The following is a 12,092-nucleotide window of genomic DNA, read 5'->3' as shown; positions in this document are numbered from 1 at the left end:
ACTAAGACCACTAGCTATTAAACTGCCAATTACTGTGAGCTTGAAACATTCCTAATTTCGCTATTTTTATTCTTTTTTAATAAAATTCGCTGAAAATGTCCTGTCTGTTCGAAAAATGTAATGTAAAAGCCAGTTCGGGCCGTTTTGTGGCGTGCTGGCTTTGCGATGAACTGTCTCATTTAAAGTGTGCTGGTATTAATGGGAGAATTCTGGATATGATTATTGGAGATAATGGACTTCGCTGGTCATGTCCAATGTGTAAAAAAACTGTTGTGGATCTTTGTAAACTACTCAAAACCGCTAGAAATGGATTTTCGGAGATAGGCAAAGAGCTAAAACTTCTCAACGAGAAGTTCAAGAAGTATGAGGATGAATTCAAAGAATTTAAATTATTAGATACTTCCTCCTCTCCTTCTTCTGGAAAAGGTCTCAAAAGACGCAGCTGAGGCGTGGAAAATATTGTGTTGAATCCCATCACTGTGGACCTTGATCTTCCGTAGAACCGCCCACTTTTGACTCCAGCTATGAACAAAGAACTCATAAGCGGACTGAATCTCCCCAATCACGTCCTTCTTCTACTGGAGTCTCACTAAATTCATGTTCAACAGCTTCATCTCAACCATCTACCACATCTGAAGCTGTTGTCGATTGCGTCAACACCGTTCCTAAGGAAGTAGTCGTTGCTCCTTCCAAAAACTTCACAGCTACATTTCAACTCCCTACCACATCCGGAGCCATCGTTGCTCCTTCCAAAAATTCGACAGCTGTACCGCAACCCGCTACCACATCTGAAACCGTTTCCGATTACGTTAACCCCGTCCCGAGGGATTTAATCATTGTCCCTTCCAAAAAATCGGTCTTTGTATCTAGGTTTTCAAAAGATACCGCTGCCGAAGATGTGAAGGGGTATTTAACTTCCAGGCTGATAGCAAATGAGTTGCATGTTGCATGTACGCAAGTTCAGATTCTAGTATGAAATAAGCATTTCTTCTTTAAAAATAGACATATCCGAAGACTGCTTTGATAGAGTAATGAGCCCATCTTTTTGGCCAAGCGGTGCCTTCATTCGTGAATTTGAATTTAGATCTAGACCGCAAGGGCAAAATTTGGCTCAACTTCCGCCTTCCGCCTCGGCATCAAAAAACTAATAAGTAACCCCACCATTAGCATTTACTGCCAAAATGTGAGAGGTTTGAACACAAAGCTATCAAGGTTACACTTGCAGTCCCATGATTTTGACTTCAAAGCACTGGTGTTTACTGAAACCTGGCTCAAGCCGAATGTGTTCAACTCCGAAATTTTGTGTCCTAAGTATGAAGTGTTTCGAAATGACCGTTTAAATAAAAAAGGTGGAGGCTTCTTAATAGCTGTCCAGACTGACCTTTCTTTTGAAGAAACTGAGTTCACTGACACCGATGAAGTTGAATTCTTCTGCGTTCGAATAAGATATCATTCTAATAGCGTTTATCTTGCTGCTGCTTATATACCACCTAACTCGAGCCTTTCTGTTTATTTAAAACACTCCTCCTTACTGCTCTCTTTACATGCCATGGTGAAGCCCTCCGATACTGTTATTGTCCTGGGTGACTAAAATTTTGGGGGTGTTTCTTTGGATCTAATAGATGGTATTCTAGTACCAAATTCCTCTCGTGATCTCTTCAGTCAATTTATGAACGATCTTTCAGACCTTAGTCTTTACCAGACCAACTCTATTAGTAATAACTTAGGTAAATGTCTGGATTTAGTTTTTGTGGACGACGTTTCCAACATCACAATAGCCCCTAGTTATGCTTTGCTTACACCTGTTGATTCTCACCACCCACCACTAGAATTGTCCTTGATAAATTCACGCAACTCATGTTGCTTTACCAGTAAAAAATCAAGAGTGGAGCGTTACTCATTTAAAATAGCAGATTATAGTAAAATTAGGTTAGAGATATCGAAGATAACTTGGCCCCATTATGATGGGAATGCTGAAGATAGTGCCTTACATATTAGCAATTCCTTACGCCACATTTTCAGTAAAATCATTCCTCTTGTTAAGGAAGCAAACGTAACGTCTAACGCTCAGTGGTTTACTGGCGAATTAAAACGCTTAAAAAATCAAAAATCCAAAGCATTTAAGCTTTTTAAAAAATCTGGCTTGTCTTCTCACTACTCCGCGTACTCCATTCTTAGGCATAAATACAATGTATTGAACGAAAAGTGTTGCAATAATTATATTAACAGGGTTCGACTCAATATAGTTTCTGATCCCAAATCGTTTTACGCCTTTGTGAACGAAGAGCGTAGGACTAAGGTTATCCCTCAACATTGAAGTTAAATGACTTAGTCTCCAGTGACGAAAATATTATTGCCGATATGTTTGCTGGTTTCTTCGAGTCAAACTAATCTGCCAGTTCTACATCTTCCCCACTAAATTCGAATCTGTCTAGCTACCCATTCTTTCTGCCATCATTTGATTCCATCGGAATTCCATCGATATCTGCTTCGGACGTCCTCATTCATTTGAATTGGTTGAAAATTTCATATACAGCTGGCCCAGACGGTATACCCACAAGTGTTCTTAAAAGTTGTGCAGAGTATTTGTATAAGCCTCTGACAAATATTTTTAATGCTTCCCTAAAACAAGGTGTCTTCCCATCTTCCTGGAAGGATTCGTTTATCTTGCCACTTTATAAAAATGGAAGTAGGACTAACATCGTAAACTATAGAGGAATTTCGAAGCTTTGTGCTATTCCTAAAGTTTTTGAGGCAATCGTTACGGAATAACTATCTCCCTATATTACTTCTGCTATTGATCTATCGCAACACGGTTTTTGCAAAAGTAAATCGACTGTATCCAATCTTCTTGAATTCACTACTTATGTGTCTAATGGGTTTAAAAACAATCTTCGAACGGACGTGATTTACACTGATTTCAGCAAGGCATTTGATAAAGTATCTCATTCAACCCTTATATATAAACTTGCTCGAATTGGTTTCCCTCCTATTCTTCTCAGCTGGCTTTCTTCTTACTTAGTGGATAGGAAACAAATAGTAATTTTTAAATATTGTTCCTCCCGGCCAATACATGTTACGTCCGGCGTACCTCAGGGCAGCCATCGTGGTCCCGTCTTGTTTATTTTATTTATAAATGACCTTCCTAAGGTGTTGAATTACTCAAAATGCTTAACGCTGATGATGTTAAGCTCTTCAAGTACATTAGTACTGGGAGCATTTGCAAGCTGACCTAACCAGCATTTTCGAGTGGTGTGAAGCAAATTCCATGTCACTCAATTTGAAAAAGTGTAAATTCATGACCTTCTCTGGAAAATCGTTCTTCCCAAATTCGTATATGATATCTGACCACAATGTTGAGCATGCGACCAATTTCATTGACCTAGGTGTAACTATGGATCCAAAACTAGAATTCAAGTCTCACATAAACTCCTACGTGATTGGGGCTAGAGGATTGTTGGCTATTCTTAAACGCTGGGCCAAGGAGTTCAACGATCCTTATGTCACTAAAGTTCTCTTCGCCTCTCTAGTTAGACTGATTTTGGAGTATGCATCTATAGTATGGAATCCTAGTTATCAAATTCATAGTGACAGGTTCGAATCAGTGCAGAAACAGTTCCTGTTATTTTCCCTCAAAAATTTATGTTGGACTTCGTCTAAAAATCTCCCACCCTACAAGGAGCGCCTGAAGCGTATAGATTTTCCGACGCTTCAGAGTCGTAGAGAGATGCTTGGTATTCTTTTTTTAATTAAATTAATGAACGGGATGGTCAGTAGTCCCTTTTTATTGAGTGAGATAAATTTTTGTATTCCTACAAGACCCACGAGACATTTTAACCATATTGTGTTGAGTATTTGTAAATCAAACTTTGACATGCATGATGCTTTTCGGTGTTTATGCCAAGATTTTAACAAACATTATGATTGCTTCGACACATCTGAATCGCTTTTTGAAATAAATAAAACTTTGCTCAACAAGTTAAATAAATATACTAATACCTGTAACCGTGAACGAAGAAATTACACAATATCTATTACTGCTTAGTACAATTGTAACGGCTTCGTATATTTTCACGACTGCGTAGGGCAATACGATCAGGGATCGGAAACTCGGCCTTTCCGACCACGCTCAACAGTTCGTCTATAGCGCGGAGCGTAACTAGGACTTTCCGCCTGCCTCACATACAAAGTAATGACTACGGGAACATGGGTCGGAAGCTCGGCCTTTCCGCCCGCCGCACACAATAGTAGACTGGAAACTAGGCCTCGCCAGCTACCCAAATTGCTATTTTATATCATTATTATCTTTACAAGTTAATACATATGTATAATTAGTTCACTCTGTAATAAATCATACATACTTAAATATCTAAATCTTTTTACCTCAATTGTCTGTAAGAAAACATTTTTCTGTAGACTAAATAAATAAATAAACAAATATCTCAAACATGTCGATTGGACGTTTGGATTAAAACTTCCAAATCTCGTGTATATATAAGCATTTCAGCATGCTACTGTGGCTGCTTTCGGAACTCGCGCGCACTGCCGTGCGCTGTGATAGGAAAGAGCGTAACGATGTGAGCACGACGGCATGCTAAATGAATTCACCAACACATTCTCACCTTTAGCTCACGTTTGTTTGTGGTAGTGTCTACCTTTGATTGTAAAGTTCTTAATTTATTTAACAAAATTACCAAGTTCGACTCTTCCAAAGGCCAAATAGTGGTCCCTGGCATATTCCACTCGCGGTTAGCAGTAGCTAACCCGAGGGATTGAGTCCTCTTCAGAACTTCAGCCCAATCATCCTGTTATTGTGTTTTTGTTACTGCATTATTTTGGAAAGATCCAAATAAATAATCCTAAAATGTAGAAAAATATAGTTATTCAAATAAACATACATATGACAGTCAAGAATTACTTACTTTTTTCCTTAATACTTAATTTTTAACACGCCCAATTTAATGGCTTTGCTTTGTGCGCCCGACATGGTAAGAAAAAAAGAGAAATTGGAAATGTTTATCAAATCGCACATGGTCTTGCTAAGCCTTCGTTTTCCAGTGAGAAACGGTAATCATTTTAGCTAAGCACATTATTGGAAAAGTTTCCCTATTTAAAAACCAAAAGGAATTGGTTGTGCAATAGTTATCAAATCGACTTATCCAAAATGCTTCTCAGTCATTAATTTTTGATAAGTTGATAAGTTTTTTTGATCAGTAAAAAGTGTAACACTTACCAAATTTACTTAAAAAAAGGCTTATCCAAAGGTTGTAAAGTGATAAGTGATAATTCGTTGGTGCAATAACTATCTAGCTATGTATTTTCCTATCTGTGTTCGTATGGAATAGTAGCTTATGTCGAAAGGCTGGCTTTAGTATGATGCGGCATTCGCAGCATACGATTGCGAATGACTCACTGGCGTCGAGCCATTGAAGAACTTTTGGCAAATAACTGTGGAGGAAATAGTTCCGATACTAGCAAGACAATGGGCCTCATGCATAAAAAGTGCGATGAAGCTCCGACTCAATTTTCAGTACAAATTCTTGAGCTTGAGCTCACCCCATCAGTGCAAAAATTGAGTCTGAGCTTAAGCTCACTTTTTATGCATGAGGCCCAATATTCTTATTAGTCTCATCAAAAAATTCCTTGTTGTTTAAAGAATAAAGGGAATGCCGCATTATACTAAAGCCAGCCTTTCGACATAAGCTACTTTTCCATACGAACACAGATATGTACATACATACTTAGATATTACTAGGGCCCGGAATCTCATGCATAAAAAATCTAAAATTAGTGCATAGAATAATAATAATAATAATAGTTCCAACGGTTCTACCCTCCTTTCACGCCCATTCCCATTAGGGGCGCAGTCCGCATGACGTACGGAACCATTATTTTAAATTTTTGCGCCGAGATACGAAAGGCAGGAGTTTGTTAAGTGTCTAGATCTAAAACTATTCAGCTGCAGTACCAAATTCATCAGCTGACTATTATGTATTCATGTCAGTCAATAATTTATTGAGAGAGGAGAGTATCGCTTTTTTAATGCTGAAAAGCGAATCAGATATATCAAATGTGCTGGAATGAGAGTTAAAATCCTGGCATAAGCAACGTGTAATTCAAAATTAGTTTTACAAGCTTTCAAAAATAGGGGACAAAAGAGTCTTGATACCCGGGAGGGAACATTAAGGCTAACTTCACCCAGAAGAAGCGGACTTGAAATTGAGCCTGTGAGTAATTTAACCATACAAATTTTACCAAGGATTTCCCTGCGATTGATAAGTGTAGGAGGTTTAATAAGTTTTAATCGGTTCGTATAAGGCGGAAGGTTATATTGAGAATCCCAACGGAAATTTCTTAAAGCAAAAAGTACTAAATGTTTTTGAAGTGATTCTATATTGTCTGAGTATATTTGATACCAAACCAATAAACCGTATTCCAGATTCGGTCTAACTAATGTTGTAAACAGCGTTTTAGTGATATAAAGGTCACAAAATTCTTTTGACCATCGTTTCACAAATGCAAGTCATTAATGTAATTAGGATCCATTGTGATACCAAGGTCCACATAATTGTAAACCTGTTCCAGGTTATGGTTACCTATTGTTTAAGAAGAGGGCTGAACAGCTCTCCACGAGGAGCACATTACTTTACATTTCCTAAGATTTAGAGGCATAAGATGCACTTTATACCAGTAAGCCATGCCGTTTAAGTCTGATTGTAGCAAAGACATTCTTTAATTGAAACGTACGATTTATAAAGTTTTACATCATCTGCATACATTACAATTTTGGAATATTTTATATATTTAGAAACATCGTTTATAATAAGCAAGAACAGAACCGGATCTAGGAGGCTACCTTGAGGGAACATCAATGACGTCAAAGATAGTATTTTTAAACATTACACCAATACGACCAATAAGATCAAGTTTATAGATTAGCAACGAGTGGCATACTTTGTCAAATGCTTTACTTAAGTCAGTACAGTGAAACATGCTTAAGTATCTAACCCGCTTAAGTAACCCACATTTTTGGGCACAGTGCATTTATTAATGTTATCTGAAGAACATCCCTCTCTTAAGTACCTCCCCGCTTATTTACACAACCCGCCTAAGTACCTAAATTTTTCGTGCCCCATTTACCATTTTGCTTACAATTTTCCCCTTTTAAGTGCTCTCAAAAAATTCCTCCACACCTCGGTAAAATAAAACCTGCTATTATTACACTAAAATTGAATGAGTTTTAAAACTGTATTCTGAAAAAACACTTCTGAGAAAAACGTTTGAAATTTTGATGATCTTTTTGTTGAGTATTCTACAAAATTTAAGCTTAGGTTTACATATATGGTATTTGTTAGGGAATGGCCTATATTTAAATTGATTGAAAGATCTGAAAAATTAAAAATTAATTAAAAAAAACACAAGTGACAAACAATATCGTTTTGAATTTGATCCAAAATGATATGTCCAACTTTGACTTTTGAAAGAATGTAATTCTTGTAAAAATGACATACCATTGCATTATCTATTTTTTTATACAGTTTTTCTTTATTTGTTCATGTGTTTAAATAATGCTGCGATCTTGGTTTCAAACTATGTATACAGCATTAAATGTTCATGTATTATTCAAGTATTTACATATTTATGTATGTTAACAAGAAGACGTAACTACATACATCAATAATTATGTTCGCTTAAGTACCCACATCGAGGTTCTTTTAAGTACCCAACCCGCCTAAGTACCTCAAAAAGCTGACATTTTTCGTGAGACATTTAAGCGGGCTTTACTGTATATATAACATCAACAGTTTGGCTTTCACTAAATGCTTTTGAGATATAGGATGTTAATTCAAGTAAATTTGTAGAAGTTGATTTGCCCTTGCGAAATCCATGTTGACTGTATGAAATGCTAGAAGAGATAGAATGCGTCAACAGATTTGTTATAATTGCTTCAAATAATTTAGGAATTGCAGGAAGCTTAGCTATGCCCGGTAGTTGTCCACTGAAGATCTGCTACCGCTTTTATGTAACGGGGTTATGAACGATTCCCTCCATACAGCTGGAAAAAGGCTCTCTTGAAGAGACAAATTAAATAACGCTATTAACGGCTCATAGAGATAATCAGCACAATTTGTAAGAAAATAAGTAGCGATCTGGTCAGGACCATAACTTAGGACTGCTTTAAGGATTTCAGATAAACCACTACATCACCGGGAGATATTACTGGGATATTTATTGAGTTCATTGGACGTAGTTTAAAAGGATAGTCAATATTAGCACCTGAGTTAATGGAATAATTGGATTTGAAAAACTGAGCAAACATGTTAGAAATCTGATTATCTGATTATCACTAGAGACGGTATTTTAATATTTCTTGGCGGAAAGAAAACCCACGTACATTTCGTTTGAAGTTTACGAAATCATAAAATGATTTGGGGTTATATATTATAAGCCGTTTGATTTTACACAAGTAAGCTTTATAACACTTTTTATTTAATTCAAAAAACATATGACGCAAAAGTGAGTATTTTACATAGTATGAGTGAAAACCGGTTTTTTTGTGTAATCTAAAAGAACGTGACTTTCTGTTTCTCAAATTTCTCAGTTCTTTAGTGAATCATAACTGTGTTCTTCAGGAACACACATGCGTTTAGGCACATGCTTTTCAAATAATTTATGTAAAGTAAAATTAAAAAGTGCAACGCCGCTTTGTTCAATATTTTCTTTATATGCGGGCCAAGTTGGCTTTCGAAAAATCAAGGCGAATATTTGGTTCGTCTTCTTGGGTACTGCAATTTTGACCATCACTTATAATTTCGTAAGAAATCTCCATAGCAAGGTGGTAGACATATCCGGGCAAAACTAGTGGATCTCACTTATTTACAACGGACTTAGAAGCATCATCAACATAAACAAGATCTAATACTTTACCAAACTTATTGTGAAGTACATTAACCTGAGTAAGGAAGAGTTCAGCCATCTCTAAAAATACGTTGTTGCACTCACTAGACCCGAAAGGTACGATATCATTATCAATGATGTTGCATGATATGCTTAGTAAATTATAATCACCCCACACAATCATTAAATCGAGAGGGTTAAGTCAATAGATTAACTAATTTAAGTAAAGAGATGTGTTGTGAATACACCAATGTGTCAGATCGGGGAGGGATATAGCATAGAGCTAAGTAACTAAACCCTTTTCCAACCTGTACACGAATGCATTTGAATTCTACTGATTCAATGTGTGGAAAACTAACTTCTTCAGATGGTTTTGAAGCGAAGGTATAGGATCGTTCTCAGTTCTTTAGTGAACCATAACTGTGTTTGTTCTTCAGGAAAACACGTGTGTTTAGGCACATGCTTTTCAAATAATTTTTGTGAAGTAAAATTAAAAAGTGCAACGCTTTGTTCAATATTTTCTTTATATGCGGGCCACGACAATTTAGACAGTTCTTTGTTAAGCTTTTTAAAGTTGGCTTTCGAAAAATCAAGGCGAATATTTGGGTCGTCTTCTTGGGTACCGCAATTTTGACCATCACTTCCGACTTCTTCAGATGGTTTTGAGGCGAAGAGTACGCCACCGCCGATTCTGTCCTCCCTATCTTGTCTATAGAATTGAAAATGTGAGGTTTCAGCCAAGTTTCAGTGAAAGAAAGAATATTATAATTATATTCAGGGCCTTTAGGGTATAGGTTCGTTAATTTAGTATATAAGCCTCTCACATTTTGGTAATAAATACTTAAAGCAGATTTAATAATTATTTTTTTTGATTCAGTTTTATGAAGGGGAATATTAGCTAAGTTATCTCCTTTTTGGGCCTATATTCGAATTCACTAACGAAAGCTCCGAGGGGACAAAAAGAACTTCTAAGCAGCGCATCAAAATTATCTAAGTATACTTAAATTTTAAATGAAGCAATATTTCTTTCGTATTTAAAATTAAATTTCCTGATCCTTAAGTCGACAGTTTTAATTTGTGATGAGATGTAAAACTTTATATCGTCTTTGGAAGTGTCTCTCGACAAAGATTGACTTGTTTGGTGGAACCACAACCAGTTTCCTTGTATCAGACTCGAGTACCGGCGGAAGAGGTTGAGTTACTGCGTTAGGCTTTAAAGACGGTGCCACTATTTCAATGAGGAAGGGGAAGATACTTCAGGATCGTTATTATTCGAAGCAGATTTCGTTACACGCTCTTTTGATGATGAGGATTCTGATGTTGGAGGACATGGAGAAGAAAGATAATATGCACTCAAAATTCAAAAATATGCGCGATAAACAAGTAAAAAGTGCAATTAAAAATGTTTTCCTATTGCCGGTACAAAAATAAACAACACATGTATTTTAACAAGAAAATAACGAAACCAATTTACTTCAAAATACGAAGGATATTATGTATAAAATTAGTTTATAATCAAGCAGACAGTTACTATCTTGTGTAATTAGAAAAATTGATAGTGATAGCTTAATAGTGGTTCAGTTGAATGGTTGGTTGATTTAAGTGGATTATCACTGGTGACTTGGGGACAAGTAATTAGCAAGTTTGCCATTTCGATTCCACAACTCGAACAACCTACAGTCATTTGGCGGCTTTAAGGAATTGCAGTACGTCATACAGAGAGGGGCAGCTGCACTCTAAAACATTCTGCAGGAATGGCTTGCCGAGTGGCTTAAGCCTCATCCTTTCGAGGGCTGGACACTCGCACAGACGACTGTCTCTTTTGAGCCAGGGCTATCGCAACTGCGACAGAACCTGTTGAAGGGTAATGCCATCCTTTCGACATGTACCCCAACGGCGGGCTCTGTGCACTAGGGTGGTCAAAAATGCATGTGAAAAAGTAAAGTCGGAATTTTTATGCTCTCATCCCCTAGGATTGTTCTATACCGAAAAAAATATATATCCCTATATTTTTATTTTGAAATAAAAAAATATTTAGTGGTCGCTCAAAGCGCCCAAATTTTTACATGCATTTTATATGGGGAAAAACAACTTTTCGTAGAAATGGTATAGAATTCTTAAAAATCAATATTTTTCTATGAGAAAACTCTGCTTATTTGCAGGATATTCCCAATAATAATACCCAATTGTTTATTTAACCATTTTTTCATCGCAGAGTGCCTTAATGGCTGCTTGACTATCGAAGAAGATATTCAGATGAATGTTTTGGAAAAAATTAAGGGTAATTTTTTGTGTCAAGAGATTTCGCACTAAATTTGAAGGGATGTAAATCAAAAAAAGCTAAAATATGCAAAAACCGTATGCATTTATTGTAAAATATATTAAAATATGCACAATAAATATGCAAAAACAGGTATTTTGAGCAAAATATCCAAAAACATGCATTTACTGCAAAATATGCAAAAATACGTACATACGATTGAATGCCATTTTAAAGAAAATTTTATGATTCGTATAGATAACTTAATTATTTCCATTTGAAGACGCCTAGCAAAAATATGGATTTGCATGAGACTCGGAGCCCTAGATATTACTTTTCGAATTAATGGTAACCCTAACCAATAACATTTTCTAACGAAAGATGACTGGACACTCATATTTTAATATTTCATCTAACTTGTGTATAAGTTAAAGGTGGCAACTGTCTTTAAAAGTAATTTCAAACTAAATTTTTTTAAATCTGTCGTTTGACATTGACATTTGACACATATCACAATTAACTGATGAATTAAGTTGCATTTAATTTTTTGAACAAGTGGCGACTCTCCTAAATACATACCCATTTTTAGTAATTCATTCAACTTATTATTATTAATTAACATACAATTTTTTAATGTTGGCAACCCTCTTCAAAGATTGCCTTAAAAATGTCTGGTTTGATGCCCATATTTCATATGTATAACTTGCCAATAAGTCTTCGACTCCATGCATATAACACGGTGTCGGTAACGTCGATAACGATGTTTAACCAGAGATTGTGTCAACCAGGCTTTGAGAAACCGGTCCTTAGACTTTTCAAAAGGTTGTAACACACTTCAAAATATTTTCTATTGCTACGCTCTCACGTCTGTCACCCATATGGTGGTAAATATTAAAATTACCATAGTTTAAATTGAGTTTTGTGTAGTTTTAAA

The 12,092-nt window shown here is 36.1% G+C and overlaps 1 protein-coding gene across 1 annotated transcript in view; it reads left to right on the top strand.

Annotated features, from left to right (window-relative positions):
* The window catches only part of LOC118736014 (voltage-dependent L-type calcium channel subunit beta-2), a 269,478-nt gene that overhangs the window by 59,089 nt on the left and 198,297 nt on the right, over positions 1–12,092 (top strand).

The sequence above is a fragment of the Rhagoletis pomonella genome, unplaced genomic scaffold, assembly GCF_013731165.1.
Source record: "Rhagoletis pomonella isolate Grant_MI unplaced genomic scaffold, Rhpom_1.0 Rhpom_scaffold_00003, whole genome shotgun sequence".
Lineage (NCBI taxonomy): Eukaryota > Metazoa > Arthropoda > Insecta > Diptera > Tephritidae > Rhagoletis > Rhagoletis pomonella.
This window is presented reverse-complemented; position numbering and strand designations above follow the sequence as displayed.